The 17,225-nt window shown below is 37.9% G+C and overlaps 1 long non-coding RNA gene across 2 annotated transcripts in view; it reads right to left on the bottom strand.

The window, feature by feature from the left end:
• Nucleotides 1–1,171: 1,171 nt before the first annotated feature.
• Nucleotides 1,172–17,225, bottom strand: part of LOC140518697 (uncharacterized) — a 31,657-nt gene continuing 15,603 nt past the window's right edge. For both annotated transcript variants that reach the window (XR_011971992.1, XR_011971993.1), the window contains exons 4-5: nt 2,568–2,595; nt 1,172–2,116 (exon numbers count right to left, since the gene is read on the bottom strand). This is a non-coding gene — a long non-coding RNA (uncharacterized lncRNA). The remainder of the gene's footprint in view (nt 2,117–2,567; nt 2,596–17,225) is intronic.

The raw sequence follows: 17,225 nt of genomic DNA, 5'->3' as shown, positions 1-17,225 counted from the left end.
TACTACCACAAGCTCCACCACACTTCACTCCTCCTCACCCCAGCACTGTCAATCAGGATTGTAACCCAGATTGCAGCACAGGAGAAGCAAGAGAATCCTGTTTTGATGCCTGTAAAGAGATCCCTGAAATCCTCATCTGATCAGTTTTTCAATCCCCCCACTGCCTGTGGGCTGACAGCTCTGGAAGCAGCCACTACTGTCTCTGCCTCAGCCACTCCAGGCCTGGGGCTAGACCCCACTTCCTTCTCACTCAGGTCCCAACAGACCTTTGCTACTGACCATCTAAGTTATCTTTGGTGTTTGTGGGTTTTGAAGTCTACAAACCACCATAGCTGTCAATGATTCAGTCTTCTGAGGCCTTCTCCAACCTGTCAGTGGTTGTGTGGCCCATGCTGGACTATGCTCCATTTCCAGTATGGTGCAATAGACCTTTCCTGTCAAACTTCCAGGTGGTCTTGGGCTAGAAATTTGTTTCACTCTGTTATTTTGTGGGTTCAGCAGCTCTAGAATTTGCTTAGATAATTTTTTAAATGTGTTTGGATGGATTTTGGAGAAAGCTCAAGCAAGTCCCTGCTTTTACTCAGCCATCTTAGCCCCAACCCCTGTATCCCATGATGACCTATACTCCCCTTTCACCCAAGTGAGACAACCTTTCCTGACATCCTTCTACGTTTCTTGGGCTATAAGCTTGTTTCACTCCATCTTTCACTTCATTATCACTCCAGAATTTGTTTAAAAGTTTGATTTAACATTGTTTCTGAGGGAAACTGAGGAGTCCTCAGGCAATTTTCTAGTTTTCTCCTCCATCTTCACTCTTCCCATTTACAAATAATGGATGACAAAAATTCAAGGAACCCAGAAGTACATATGGTCAATAGAGTTGCCACCTCTCCCAGGTCCTGCATCTAATGCCATCAAAGATTTGACTAATCTCTTTCTGACCAGTTGTCTCACAATTATCATCCATGGGCTGAGAATTCTTGAATATGCTGCCACTACTGTTGTTGCAGCCACCTTCAAATCACTCTGTTGGAATTGGTGGAACTTGAATTTGTCCAGCCACTGTGGAAAGCAACTTAAATTGACTGTAAAATGTTACTAAATTCTACGTGCCTTTTGACTAATCTATACAATTATTAAGCCTATATCATAAAATAAAGAGGAAACAAAGTTCTAGATACAAAATCATTTACTGCAACTCTTTTCAAGGGAGTCAAACACTGAAAACTAAGGGGGTGTCCTATTGAAGAACAGGAACAAAAGTAAATAGTATTGTATTATAAGAAGGTATGAAGAGGACAGTTACAGAGGAAGTAAGAAAACTATGATAATTCAGATAATGAAATCCACACCACAGAGAAAAGATAGCTTTGAAAGACTTTAAAATTGTATTATACTGTGTGATAAATGACAAGTCCAAAAGAATGAAAATGAAACAAGCCGCTCACCTCCTTATAGAAAGCTGATAAGCACAAGAAAAAAGTGAGGCAGATATAAAGCAAGAGACAAAGTGACAGAAAGGGAAAAATAAGAAATGAAGAGAGGGGAAGAAGAATGAGGAGAAAGAAGAGTAAGAGAGAAGAATGACAGGGGTAATGACACAAAGAAAAGGGAGAAAGGATACAAAAGGGAGAGAAAAATAAAGGGGAAAAAGTCAGCCAAGATTGGAATGATCACACCCACAAAATGATTATCAATCCTCTGTGATAGAATTCCTAGAAAAGCTTTCTTCCATAGGGTACTAGGGTGCAAATAACAGTCAATTTAGAGTCAGAGGATCAGATTCAAAATCCTGTCTTAGTTCTGGTTATGTGCACATGAGAATGTCACTTAATCTTTCTCTTCTTATTTCCCTCTAATACAAAATATAATTGAATTGGATTACCTCTAATACCTTCTAATAATAAATCTGTGATTGTACATAAGATAGTCCTTTGATTCTTTGAAATAGTTACCATGCTCATGGGATCATAAATTTGTACCAAAAAGCATTATGTTCTTCATTCTGATTTTTTTAATTGGTGATTTTATGTCCTGAGTCTCAATCTTCTCTTCTTCCTGGTAACTCTTCTATGGAGTCACTTGGTCTTGTTAATGTGGTCCTCATAAAAGACATCTGGAAATGAACATGATATTTAGAATATGCTCTGGTTAGCATAGTAAATAACAAGACAATTACATCCTTTACTCTGGATATGCTGAATCTATTAATGAAGCCTAAGACAAATTATCTTTCAACAGCACATCATTAAGTGATGCTGAGGTTGTGAGCAGTGAAACCTACAAGGTGTTTTCATTAGAATTGATGTTCAGTGTATTATCTTGAGAGGTTGTCTAAAAACGAAATTTTATTTTACCATAAGAAACTGTGAAATTGATAGTTACAGAGAAAACTATAAAGGCTTCTATGAATTAATGCAGATAGAAATGAGGAGAATTACTGGGACAATTAAGTTAAAGAAAAACACATCATAGAAGGGGATACAGCTTTGAAAAACTTTTAAACTCTGGCTAATTAAGCATTAAATGACAAATTCCAAAGATTGAAGATGAAACAAGCTACTCACCTCCTGATAGAGAGACGATGAATTCAAGCTATAATGAGACAAAAGGACGGATTAGGACTTTCATTATCATTGTCAGGATGCTTGTATGCATCAATTTTGACCCTTTCTGGAGCTCTGATGGAAAATAGAATCTATTAACATTGTATGCATGTTTGGCGAAGCAAATAACTGAGTGCAGAGTCTGTTGGTACTATCAAAAATGAATTGCTTGAATCTGGGATATAATTGAAGACTCTTCAACTGCAAAAATGAACAAGGTCACTAAACATTTGACTTGGAGTCTTATCTAAGTCAGATCCTGCTCCTGGTGAAGAGAGAGAAATAGAAAACGCCATATGACACTGGACAGTAGCAACCTGTTGTGCAAAAATCACAGAAAATGGCAGTGAGTAGCTGGATTTTGACTTTTTAACCTTTTTGAGGGGGGATGAAGTGGGGGAGTAAACAAGATCTGGGCCTGCTATTTCAAGAGTATACTGGTAGATTGTGTATCTATTGGAAAACAAAACATGGTATAACAATTAGAGGAGATGATCCAAGATGAAATAGAAAAGCTTGAGCCACGTGAGCCACCCTTGAGCCACCTGAGTCACTTAAGCCACCCTTCCAAATACCATTAAAAATGCCACAGAACAAATTCTGGAGTGGCAGAACCCACAAAAGAATGGGTGAAACAATTTTCCAGCCCAATACAAGTTACAAAGTAGGAAGAAGAAGTCTATTGCATCAGGGTGAGAGTGGAGCTGAGTGCAGCACAAGCCTTGCCAGCACAGAAAATCAGAGGCAGGAATTGGGAATGCCCCTGAATCAATGGCAGCAGTGGTGAATTTCTGGAGCTCTCAGCTCACAGAGAGTAAGGAGTTCAGTTTGTTGGTCAGAAGGTGATTACAGGTGTCTCTTTGTTGGCAGCAGGAGCAGGAATCACTTTCATTGCCCATACTTGGATCTATTCCCAGTTCTGAGTCTCAGTCCTAGTGCAAGAAGGGGTACTAGCATATGAGAACTTGTAGATGCAGTGAAGCAGGACCTTTGTCATAGTTCTAGGGTACAAAAGAGTACTTGTAGTTACACACAGACAGGGCACAACACAGGAGAGTATTAAACATACCTCTTCCAAGATCATACCAATTTGGAAGGACTCAAAACTTACAGGTCCCAGAATTACCTCTGAAAATTGTTGAAAAAACTTTAAAGCTTGAGATGGCACACCCTACATTCTAGAAAGAGAGCCCAACCTTAGGGTAGAGTTGAAAGTCAAGAAATAGTCTATAAAATGAGAAAACAGAATATATATATATATATATATATATATATATATATATATATATATATATATATATATATATATATATATATATATTCTGACTATAGGAAGTTATTGTGGCATGGTGACAGAGAAAATCAAGCCCAAATTCAGAAGAAGACAAAATCAAAACGCCTATATTCAAAGCCTCAAAGAAAAATAGGAATTGACCTCAAGCTATGGAAGAGCTCAGAAAGCATTTTAAAAATCAAGGAAGAGAGGTAGAGGACAAATTGGCAAGAGAAATTAGAGTGATGCAAGAGAATCATGAAAAGAAGAGTCGACAGCTTGGTAAAGGAGTCACAGAAAAAATACTTTAAGAACAACACCTTAAAAACCAAAATAAGACAAATGAGGGACAGAAATTCAACGAAGAGAAAAATGTCTGGAAAGTAGAATTGGCCAAATGGAAAAAGATACACAAAAATTTCATTGCAGAGAAGAAGTCCCTATAAATCAAAATTGGTCAAATGGAAGAAGAGATACAAAAATTCACTGAAGAGAAAAACTACTTAAAAAATAGACCTGACCAACTGGAAAAGGAGATGCAAAAAGTCAATGAAGAAAATTAACCTTAAAATTATAATTGGACAAGCGGAAGTTAATGACTCAATGAGACACCAAAAATCAGTTACACAAAATCTGTAAAACAAAAAAAGGGAAGAAAATGTGAAATATTTCATTGGAAAAACAACTGACTGGGATAATATATGCAAGACATTTAATTTAATCCTTATTGGTTTAACAGAAAGCAATAATCAAAACAAGAGCCTAGACATCACCTTCCAAGTAATTTTCAAGAAAATTTGCACCAATATTCTAGAACCAGATGTTAAAAGATAAATTGGAAGAATTCATCTATCACTTCCCGAAAGAGATTCCAAATTAAAACTCCCAGGAACAGTATAGTTGGATTCCAGACCTCTGAGGTCTGGGAGAAAATATTGCAAGCAGCCATAAAAAAAGAATTCAAATTTCATTGAGCCACAGTCAAGGTAACACAAGATTTAGGAGTTTTCCCATTACAGAATCAGAAGTCTTGGAGCATAATACTCAATTGGGTAAAAGAGCTAGGATTATAACTAAGAAACACATGTCCTTCAAAATTGAGCATAATCTTTCAGGAGAAAATGGATATTCAACGAAATAGAGAACTTGCAAGAATGCTTGATGAAAAGACTAGAGCTGAATAGAAAATGTGACTTTTCAAATACAAGACTAGAAAGAAACATATAAAGTTAAGCAGGAAGAAGAAACAAAGGATTCAATAAAGTTAAGCTGTTCGCATTCATACATGGGAAAAAAAATATTTGTAACTCCAAAAAATTTTTCTCACTATTAGGGCAGTTAGAATGGTATGCATAGAAAGCACATATGTGAGTTGAATATGATGGGGTGATTATCTAAAAAATAAAATAAAACTGAGAGGTGAGAAAGAAGAATACACTGGGAGAAGGTAAAAGAGAGAAGCAGAATGTGGTAACTTATCTGACATAAAAGCGGCCTGAAAGAGATTTTAGAGTGGAGGCAAAGATCGAGGAGGCAGGAGGTAGGAAGGGAGCACATGAAATTTACTCTCATAAAAATTCATTTAGGTGGGAAGAGCCAAGATGGCGGAGTAGAAAGACACACATGTGCTAGTTCTGAACCCACAGCCCATAAAATATCTGTAAAGAAGAACTCCCAACAAATTCTGGAGCAGCAGAAGACACAGAACAACAGAGCAGACGAGATTTCTGTTTCAGAGGGCACTGAAAACCTGACCCAAAAGGTCCACTGCACCCTGGACCTGAGCAGAGCCCAGCCCTGCCTTGGCCGAGTGGCAACGAGAGGAGCAGATCCCAGTGGCCTTCAGGGACAGAATCTCCAGTGGCCAGGCAGGTCCCTCCACCCACAGGTGACAAGGGTGGGTGAGAGGGTCTCTTTGGCTGGTCGAGAGGGGAGTGAGGTGTCCCCATAATTCAGGCCCCCTCCAGAGGCAGCGGTGGGGACAGCAGCAGATAGGGGCTCCCTAAGCAGGCAGGAGCTCGGATCCATTGTTGAAGGTCTTTTCATAAACCCCCTGAGGGAACTGAGCCCCAGAGAGGTGCCCCTGTATCCACCCAAGCACCTGAACTTAATCTCACACTGAATAGCAGCCCTGCCCCCACCCAAAGCCCTGAGGCTGGGAAGCAGCATTTGAATCTCAGACAGCAAGCCCTGGCTGGGCAGCTCTGGAGGCATGGTGGGTGTGGAAAGAAAACTCAGAAGTCGTCACTGGCTGGGAAAATGCCCAGAAAAGGGGAAAAAAATAAGACTATAGAAGGTTACTTTCTTGGTGAACAGATAATTCCTCCCTTCCTTTCTGATGAGGAAGAACAAGGCATACCATCAGGGAAAGACACAGAAGTCAAGGTTTCTGTATCCCACACATTCAAAATAAATATGCCATGGGCTCAGGCCATGGAAAATCTCAAAAAGGATTTTGAAAATCAAGTAAGAGAGGTGGAGGAAAAACTGGGAAGAGAAATGAAAGTGATGCAAGAAAAGCATGAAAAGCAGGTCAACACCTTGCTAAAGGAGACCCCCAAAAAAGCTGAAGAAAATAACACCTGGAAAAATAGGCTAACTCAATTGACAAAAGAGGTTCAAAAAGCCAGTGATGAGAATAATGCTTTAAAAATCAGAATTAACCAAATGGAAAAGGAGGTTCAAAAGCTCACTGAAGAAAATAGTTCTTTCAAAATTAGAATGAAACAGATGGAGGCTAATGACTTTATGAGAAACCAAGAAATCACAAAACAAAATCAAAAGAATGAAAAAAATGGAAGATAATGTGAAATATCTCATTGGAAAAACAACTGACCTGGAGAATAGATCCAGGAGAGACAATTTAAAAATCATGGGACTACCTGAAAGCCATGACCAAAAAAAGAGCCTAGACATCATCTTTCATGAAATTATCAAGGAAAACTGCCCTGAGATTCTAGAGCCAGGGAGCAAAATAAATATTGAAAGAATCCACCAATCACCTCCTGAAAGAGATCCAAAAAGAGAAACTCCTAGGAACATTGTGGCCAAATTCCAGAGTTCTCTGGTCAAGGAGAAAATATTCCAAGCAGCTAGAAAGAAACAGTTCAAGTATTGTGGAAATACAATCAGGATAACACAAGATCTAGCAGCTTCTACATTAAGGGATCGAAGGGCATGGAATAGGATATTCCAGAAGTCAAAGGAACTAGGACTAAAACCAAGAATCACCTACCCAGCAAAACTGAGTATAATACTTCAGGGGAAAAAATGGTCTTTCAATGAAATCGAGGGCTTTCAAGCATTCTTGATGAAAAGACCAGAGCTGAAAAGAAAATTTGACTTTCAAACACAAGAATCAAGAGAAGCATAAAAAGGTAAAGAGCAAAGAGAAGTCATAAGGGACTTACTAAAGTTGAACTGTTTACATTCCTACATGGAAAGACAATATTTGTAACTTTTGAAACTTTTCAGTATCTGGGTAGCGGGTGGGATTACACACACACACACACACACACACACACACACACACACAGAGAGAGAGAGAGAGAGACAGAGACAGAGACAGAGAGAGAGAGACAGAGAGCACAGAGTGAATTGAATAGGATGGGATCATATCTTAAAAGCATGAAATTAAGTGGTGAGAGAGAAATATACTGGGAGGAGAAAGGGAGAAATGGAATGGGGCAAATTATCTCTCATAAAAGCGGCAAGCAAAAGACTTTTTAGTGGAGGGAAAAAGAAGAGAGGTGAGAGAAAAACATGACGTTTACTCTCATCACATTCCACTAAAGGAAGGAATAAAATGCACACTCATTTTGGTATGAAAACCTATCTTACAATACAGGAAAGTGGGGGAGAAGGGGATAAGCAGGGTGGGGGGGAGGATGGAAGGGAGGGCAATGAGAGGAGGGAGCAATTTGAAGTCTACACTCTTGGGGAGGGACAGGATCAAAAGTGAGAATAGAAGCAATGGGGGGGCAGGATAGGATGGAGGGAAATATAGTTAGTCTTACACAACACGACTACTATGGAAGTCATTTGCAAAACTACACAGATATGGCCTATATTGAATTGCTTGCCTTCCAAAGGGAATGGGTGGGGAGGGAGGGATGAAGAGAAGTTGGAACTCAAAGTTTTAGGAACAACTGTCAAGTACTGTTCTTGCTACTAGGAAATAAGAAATACAGGTAAAGAGGAATAGAAAGTTATTTGTCCCTACAGGACAAAAGAGAAGATGGGGACAAGGGAAGGGAGGAATGATAGAAGAGAGGGCAGATTGGTGATAGGGGCAATTAGAATGCTCGGTGTTTTGGCGTGGGGGAGGGGACAAATGGGGAGAAAATTTGGAACCCAAAATTTTGTGAAAATGAATGTTAAAAGTTAAACAAATTAATTAAATAAAAAATTCATTTAAAGATTAAATAACACACATACACACTCAGTTGAGTATAGTAATCTATATTACTATATAGGAAAGTAGGAGGGGAAGGGAATATGAGAAGAAGAGGGAATTGATTGAATGGCAAGCAGATTGATGAGGTAAAATGAGACATTTTTGCAAAGGTACGAGGTGAAAGTAGAGAGTAGAATAAATGGGAAAAGTATAAATGGAGAAATACATAATTGGCAATCATTACTATGAAAAAAATATTTACAAGTCTGATAAAGAACTCATTTCTCAAATATATATAAAACAGAGTAAAATTTACAGAAATAAGAACCATTCCTCAATTGATAAATGGTCAAAGGATATGATCAGACTTTTCAAACAAAGTAATCAAAGCTATCTATAGCCACATAAAATAATGACTAAATAACTATTGATTAGCTAAAGGCTAATTAAAACAACTCTGAGGTACCATAACATGTCTATCAGATTGTTTAATATGACAGAAAAGGAAAATTACAGGTGTTGGAGGGGATGTGGGAAAATGAAAATACTAATTCACTGTTGCTGAAGTTGTATACTGATTCAGACATTCTGCAGAGCAATTTAGAATTCTCCCCAAAGGGCTATAAAAGCATGCATATGCTTAGACTAGGAGATATCATTACTAGGTCTGTATCTCAAGGAGATTTTTTTAAAAGGAAAAGAAACTGTATATAGAAAAAAATTATATCATCACCTTTGGTTGTAGCAAATAATTGGAAGTTGTAGGGACGTCTGTCAGTTGGTGAATGGCTTAACAAGTTATTGTATATGATTATTATGGAACACTATTGTGCTATAAAAATGGCAAGCAGGGTGCTCTCTGAAATAACTGGAATATCTTACATGAAACACTGAGAAGCGAAATGAGTAGAGAAAGAAAAAAATTACATATAGTGGCAGTAATATTGCATAATAATCTCCTGTGAATAACTTAGCTATTCTCAACAATACATGATCCTAAACAATTCTGAATTATGTACAATGAAAGGTGTAATCCATCTCAAGAGAAAGAAATGATGGAGTCTCAATGCAGATTGAAGATATTTTTTCTTTACTTTATTTGGTTTTTATTTTTGTCTGTTTTCTTTGACAGAATGACTTACATGGAAATGTGTTTTGCATAACTACACCTGTGTAATGTATGGTTAAGTTTACCCTCTCAACGTACGAGGAGAAGAGTAAGTGAGAAAATTTGGAACTCATAATTTGCTTTTAATTTATTTATTTTTAGTTTTCAACACTCATCCCATAAGGTTTTGAGTTCTAAATTTTCTCCCCCTCTTTTCTCCCTCCCCTCCCCAAGATAGTACGTAATCTGATACAGGTGAGATGTATACATTCATATTAACCCTATATAGACACTACTGATGTTATAAAGAAGAATGATAACCAGTGGAATTAACCACAAGAAAGAAGAAACAAACAAAAAAGAGAGCAAATAGTATTCTTTGATCTGCATTCAGACTCCATAATTTTTTTTTTGGATGTACATAGCATTTTCCATCAAGAATCTTTTGGAGTTGTCTTAGATCCTTGCATTGTTGAGAAGAGATAAGTCTATCAAAGTCAGTCAATCCACAATATTTCTGTTACTGTGTACAATGTTCTCCTAGTTCTTCTCAGTTCATTTAAGTCTGCAAAATTTTTTTCTGAAATCTTCCTGCTTATCATTTCTTATGGAACAATAGTATTCCATTACATTCATACACCACAGTTTGTTCAGCCATTCCCCAATTGATTTGAATCCCCTCAATTCCCAGCTGTTGATGAACACAAAAGAGAGCAGCTATAAATATTCCTGTACATGTGTTTTGCTTTTTTTTTTTTCCATTTTCATGATCTCTTTGGGATCAGCCCTAGAAGTAGTATTTCTAGGTCGAAGTATATGCTCAGTTTGATTGCTCACGAGATGCAGTTCCAAATTGGTCTCCAGAATGGTTGGATCAGTTCACAACTCCACCAACAAAGCATTAGTATGGACCTCATAATTTGAATAAGGTATATTTTTTAAATTTCCATGTAATTTAGAAAATAAGATATTAACTTCAAGATAAAAATATTGAGGAATGATGGTCCTAAAAGTTTGCCCCTACCTTGGCCCCTTTTTAATGGTCCATGTGAGATGCTCATTACGTTCTGATAGCCACATTTGTAACCCTCCCAGGAAGCATCCTGGTGACCACAATAAAAGCTGGTCTTTGGAGATTGTTCTTCATTCTCCAAAAGGACCAAAATGACATCACTATGCTACAGTCAAGTTACAATGTGCCTGACTGTGGTTAATCAGACCAAAATATAACCTTGGATCATTTTAACACAGGTTGGGCACAAATAATGCATCTGAACATTTTGAGCGGATTTTCTTAATTTGATCATCTTACATTTCTTTTGAGGTACTTCAATTTGGCTTTGCTCATAGAGCACAGCACCTTCTCTGATGTGAGCACACCATTCTGAGTAATCCTGTGCCAGTGTCTCCCATTTCACACAATCAATTCTAAAGCACTTAAAAGAGATCTAGAGAGTGTCCTTGTATTGCTTCTTCTGACCACCATGTGAATGCTTGCCTTGTGTGAATTCATGATAAAATAGTCTTTTTAGCAAGTATGAATTTTGCGTTCAAACCATGTGGCCAGCCCATCAGAGTTGTACTCTCTGAAGTAGAGTTTGAATGCTTGGCAGTTTAGTTAAAAAGAAAAGACATCAGTGTCTGGTATGTTATCCTGCTAGGTGATCTTCAGAATCTTCTTAAAACAATTCAAATGGAAGCAATTCAGTTTCCTAGCATGAAACTACTATACACTCCAGATTTCACAGGCATACAATAATGAGGCCAGCAAATTTGTTCTGTAGACCTTCAGTTTGGTAGTCAGTGTAATACATCTTCTTTCCCAAACTTTCCTTCAGAACCTCACAAATACTAAGCTATCTCTGACAATGCATGCATCAACTGCATTATCAATGTGTACATTCCTGGAAAGTACACTACAAAAGTAAGTGAACTTATCCGCAGGATTCAAAACTTCCCCATTTTCTGTAACCAATGATTCCATGTAAGGATGGTTTTGTGGTGGCTGATAGAACGAACACCTGTGTTTTCTTGGTCTTAATTGCTAAGCCAAAGTGAGCACAAGCAGCAGAGAATAGATCCATGCTGTATTGTATCTCAGCTTCAAATGCTGCATTAAGTGCACAATCATCTGCAGACAAAATCAAGCACCAACACTCCCTCCACTTTCGTCTTGTCTTGTAACCTTTTTTGAGTTGAGGAATTAGCTGAACTGATGCTGTGCTGTGCTTGTCTTCATTGAAGGCATTTGACAATATTGCTGAAAACATCATGATAAAAAGGATGCGAAAAAGTGTATGGTATTGTTTCACTCCATTTGTGACTGGGAAAGCACAAAAGCATTGTCTATTATTGAGAACCCAGGTAAGCATGCCATTATGAAAGTGATGTACAATGTTGATGAACTTCTCCGGGCAACTAAATTTTGACATAATTTTCCATAAGCCCTGATGACTGACAGTATCAAACGCCTAGGTCAGGTCTGTAAACGTTGTGCGTAGACCTTAGTTCTTCTGCTGGCATTTCTCCTGGAGTTGCTGAGCAGCAAACACCATATCAATTATTACTCGGCCCTTTCTGAAGCCACACTGGTTCTCAGGCAGCTAACCATCTTCTAGGTGAAGGATCAGCCTCAGGATACTGGCAAGAATTTTGCCAGCAATGACAGAGAGAGACCTCTATTGATTGTCACAGGACAATCTATTTCCTATACTTTCATGGAGATGGAAAATGGAGGCATCATTGAACCACCGGTGTATAACGTCCTCTTGCCATATAACATGGGAAACTTTAGACCACTTTTCTATGAGTGATGGTCATCCTACCTTGTAAAACACAGTTGGAATAAAATAAGCACATTAAAAGAGCCTAATGGCATTTAAAACCTCTTCTTTAGTTGGAACCTCAGCTAGGGATAGATTAAGTTCAACCTGAGGTAAATATCCAATGGATTCAACATTGATTGATGATGTTCTGCTGAGAACAATATGGAAGTGTTCAGTCCATCTCTCTATGATCATGTCCTTATCCTTAATCAATATTGCTCCATCCACACTGAGTAGCTGAGATGCACCATAAGTCTTTGGCCAATAAATAGTGTTCAAGGAGCCATAAAAGTGCTTTGGATTATTACTATGAGCATAAAACTGAATTTCATCTACCTTGTTAGTGAAGCAAAAATCCTGCATCTCTTTAAGCTTTACTTATACTTTACTTAAATGGAATTAAATGCTGCCTTCTCAGAGATGGATGAACTATCCTGCTGGTAAATCCTGTGGAATTCGCGTGTTTTTTTTTTCACTTGGCATACTGTACCTTTGGTGGGAAGGCTGCTGAGCACTTTTCAGAGCTTCTTTCTATCTTTGGTATCTACTTGTTCCACTTAACGATAAAAGTTATTGTCTTTCTAACAGTAGTATATCCTTGGAGCCTAAGAAAGATATCCCCAAGATTCTCTTTACACAGAATGGCAGCAGGTCTGCCCATAAAAGAACCTACTTTTGCCTCCCATGAACACATCTTATCAACAGGTTATTCATTTGCAAGAAAAAGAGAATCATTTCCTCCAACATCCCTAGATCACAATGTTTCAGCCAACTTACTACTATGTTCTCTCATATAAGTCCCTGCCTGTCATATACTCTGTGCATCTCAGAGATGAAAGGGATCCTAGGAACAGCAAATTTAAACCTCACCTCTATAATAGAACTTCCTAAGAGAAACTCATTCAGAGTCCATTGGTTGACTCCCTTCACTGAGGTGGAGAAGAAGTTCTGGCCTCCTGATGAATTTGATTGTTAAGAAGATTTCTTGTTTCCTTTCCTTAACTTAAAGGCAAATGTGATGCAAAATCTTCCCCCTCAGATTTTTTTTCAACTGTGGTAGTTCAACTTTCTTGGTTCCAAACAAAGCAGGTCTAATCAACTTTCTTTATTAATATACTGGTGATATTTGAAATCAATGATTATTTCCTTGGTCTCTTTCTCCTTTCAAGATAAATGTCATCACTTTCTCAATTGATATTCAAGGAACATGGGTCTCTGTTGCCTTACCCACTATGCTAGCACTCCAATGGGAATATATCAGTTATCTTTTCACAGAATTCTAGACTAAAATTGTAAAGAATTCTTAGAAAGCATCCAGTTCAATGTATGTTCATAGAGGAAACAGTTTACAACATGCTGATGAATTTACTTTTTTGCCTCTCCTAGAAAATCACACTAGTGGTGGGGTACTCAGTGCTTCCAGAGAAAGCATGTTTTACTTTTGGATGTGTTGAATTTGAGAAGGTTTTTCTTGACATTGACTCTAAATCTACCTCTTTGAAACTCACATCTAGTTCTTCCTTCAGAGGACAAACAACAGAATCATTATCCCCCTTCCTTGTGACGACCCATCATATTTTTTTCCATTATGTACACCTTGATCACTATCCTTTTGAATGGGCTCTAGCTTCTAAATGTCTTTTCTAAAATATGATACCTCCAAAACAGCTGTAACACTTGAGACATGGATTAAACAGGAGAGTGGTAAGTGGGATTCTCACTTGATTCTGAACATTACATATTTACTAATACAACCTCAGGCTTAATTATATGACCATAGATTTAGAAACAGAAAGAATCTTAAAGCGTATCTACTGAATTTCTCTTATTTTAAGAATGATGATAGAGGGAGAGAAACCAAGATGGTGGAGTAGAAAGATACACATATGCTAGCTCCTAACCCACAGCCCATAAAATACTTGAAAAGAAGAACTCCCAACAAATTATGGAGCAGCAGAAGCCACAGAACAATGGAGTGGAGGAGATTTCTGTTCCAGAGAGACCTGAAAACATGATGCAAAAGATCCATCATGCCCAGGACCCAGAGCCTAGCCCAACCCTGCCTTGTCCGTGCAGCACCTAGAGGAGTAGATCCGAGTAGGCTTCAGCGACAGAATCTCCAGCAGCCACGCAGGTCCCTCCACCCTCAGGTGCTAAAAGTCAGTGAGAGTCTTTTTGGCTGGCCAAGAGGGGAGCGGGGTGTCCCCATAACTCAGGCCCCCTTGGGAGGCAGCAGCAGAGACAGCAGCAGACAAGAGCTCCCAAAGCAGGCAGGAGCTCGGATCCATTGTTGAAGGTCTCCACATAAACCCCCTGAGGGAACTGAGCCCCATGAGGCAGCCCTGCCCCGACCTGAGCACCTGAACTTAATCTCACACTGAGTAGCAGCCCCGCCCCCACCGAAAGCCCTGAGGCTGGGAAGAAGCATTTGAATCTCAGCCCCCAAGCTCTGGATGCCTGCCCAGCCTACCCAGCAAAACTGAGTAAAATACTTCAGGGGAAAAAATGGTCTTTCAATGAAATAGAGGACTTTCAAGCATTCTTGATGAAAAGACCAGAGCTGAAAAGAAAATTTGACTTTCAAACACAAGAATCAAGAGAAGCATGAAAAGGTAAACAGCAAGGAGAAGTCATAAGGAACTTACTAAAGTTGAACTGATTACATTCCTACATGGAAAGACAATATTTGTAACTTTTGAAACTTTTCAGTATCTGGGTAGTTGGTGGGATTACACACATACACAGAGAGAGAGAGACAGAGACAGAGAGCACAGATTGAATTGAATAGGATGGGATCATATCTTAAAAAAATGAAATGCAGCGGTGAGAGAGAAAATTGTGAGGAGAAAGGGAGAAATGGAATGGGGCAAATTATCTCTCATAAAAGAGGCAAGTAAAAAACTTTTCAGTGGAGGGAAAAAGAGGGGAGGTGAGAAAAAATAACATGAAGCTTACTCTCATCACATTCGACTAAAGGAAGGAATAAAATGCACACTCACTTTGGTATGAAAACCTATCTTACAATACAAGAAAGTGGGGGAGAAGGGGATAAGCAGGGTGGGGGGATGATGGAAGGGAGGGCAGGGGGAGGAGGGAGCAATTTGAAGTCTACACTCTTGGGGAGGGACAGGATCAAAAGTGAGAATAGAAGCAATGGGGGGGGGCAGGATAGGATTGAGGGGAATATAGTCTTACACAACACAACTACTATGGAAGTCATTTGTAAAACTACACAGATATGGCCTATATTGAATTGCTTCCCTTCCCAAAGGGAATGGGTGGTGAGGGAGAGATGGGGAGAAGTTGGAACTCAAAGTTTTAGGAACAACTGTTGAGTATTGTTCTTGCAACTAGGAAATAAGAAATACAGGTAATGGGGTATAGAAAGTTATCTTGCCCTACAGGACAAAAAAGAAGATGGGGACAAGGGAAGGGAGGGATGTTAGAAGAGAGGGCAGATTGGTGATAGGGGTAATTAGAATGTTCAGCATTTGGGGGTGGGGGAAGGGGAGAAATGGAGAGAAAATTTGGAACCCAAAATTTTGTAGAAATGAATGTTTAAAAGCTAAATAAATTAATTTTAAAAAGAAAGAAAAATATATGCCAATTTCCCTAATGAATATAGATACAAAAGTTTGAATAAAATATCAACAAAAAGATTATAGCAACTTATTATAAGAACAATACACTATGACTAGGCAAGATTTATTCCAGAATTGCAAGGCTCATTCAATATTAGCAAAACTACCAGTCTAATTGAGCACATCAACAACAAAACTAGCAGAAAGAAAAATGTGATTATCTCAATAGATGCAGAAAAAACTATTGATAAAACACAACACCGATTCCCATTAAACACATTAGAAAGCATAGGAATAAATGGTGGATTCCTAAAATGTCCTAAATATGTCTCCATATGTAATGGAGATAAGCTACAAACATTTTCATTAAGAATAGTGATGAAATAAGGATTTCTATTATCAACCCTATTATTCAATGTGGTATTGGAAATGTTAGCTTTAGCAATAAGAGAAGAAAAAGAAATTGAAATAGTTACAATAGGAAAGAAGAAACAAAGCTGTCACCCTTTGCAGATAATGTGATGGTATATTTAAAGAATCCTACAGAATCAAGTAAAAAAGTAACTGAAGTAATAAAAAACTTTAACAAATTTGCAGGATTCAAAATAAATCAACATAAATCGTTGACATTCTTATATATTACTAACAAAGCCTAACAGCAAGAGACAGAAAGAGAAACTCCATTTAAAGTTACTGTAGACATTATAAAATATTTGAAACTCTAGCTGCCAAAAGAAACCCAAAAATGATATGAACACAATTACAAAGCACAAAAATAAAAGTAAGATCTAAATAATTGGATAAACATTAGTTGCTCATAGGTAGGCAGGCCTAATATAATAAAAATGACAAATTTAACTAAATTGATTTATTTGTTTATCAAACTACCAAAAATTATTTTATAAAGCTAGAAAAAATAATAATAAAATTCATCTGGAGCAACAAAATGTCCAGAATATCAAGGGAATTAATTAAAAGTAATATTAAGGAAGGTGGCCTAGCTATACCAGATCTGAAATTGTATTATAAATAGCAATCTTCAAAACTACTTGGTGCTGGTTAAGAAATGTAGTGGTGGATCAATGAAATAGGTTAGGTACACAAAACACAGTAATCAGTCTACTGTGTGATAAAATCAAGGACTCTGGCTTGTGGGATAAGAAGTCTCTATCTGACAAAAACTGCTAGTAAAACTGGAAAATAGTATAGCAGAAACTGGGCAGAGAACAATATCTTATGATGTATACCAAAATAAAGTCAAAATGGGTTCATGATTTAAATATAAAGACTGATACTATAAGCAATCTATGAGAGCAAGAAATATTCACCTAGCATATTTACAGAGAATGGAAGAATTTATGACCAAACAAGAGACAGAGACCATTATGAAATGCAAAATGGATAATTTTGATTACATTAAATTGAAAAGGTTTTAT

Source organism: Notamacropus eugenii, chromosome 1 (genome assembly GCF_028372415.1).
Source record: "Notamacropus eugenii isolate mMacEug1 chromosome 1, mMacEug1.pri_v2, whole genome shotgun sequence".
In the NCBI taxonomy this organism is placed as follows: Eukaryota; Metazoa; Chordata; class Mammalia; order Diprotodontia; family Macropodidae; genus Notamacropus; species Notamacropus eugenii.
This window is presented reverse-complemented; position numbering and strand designations above follow the sequence as displayed.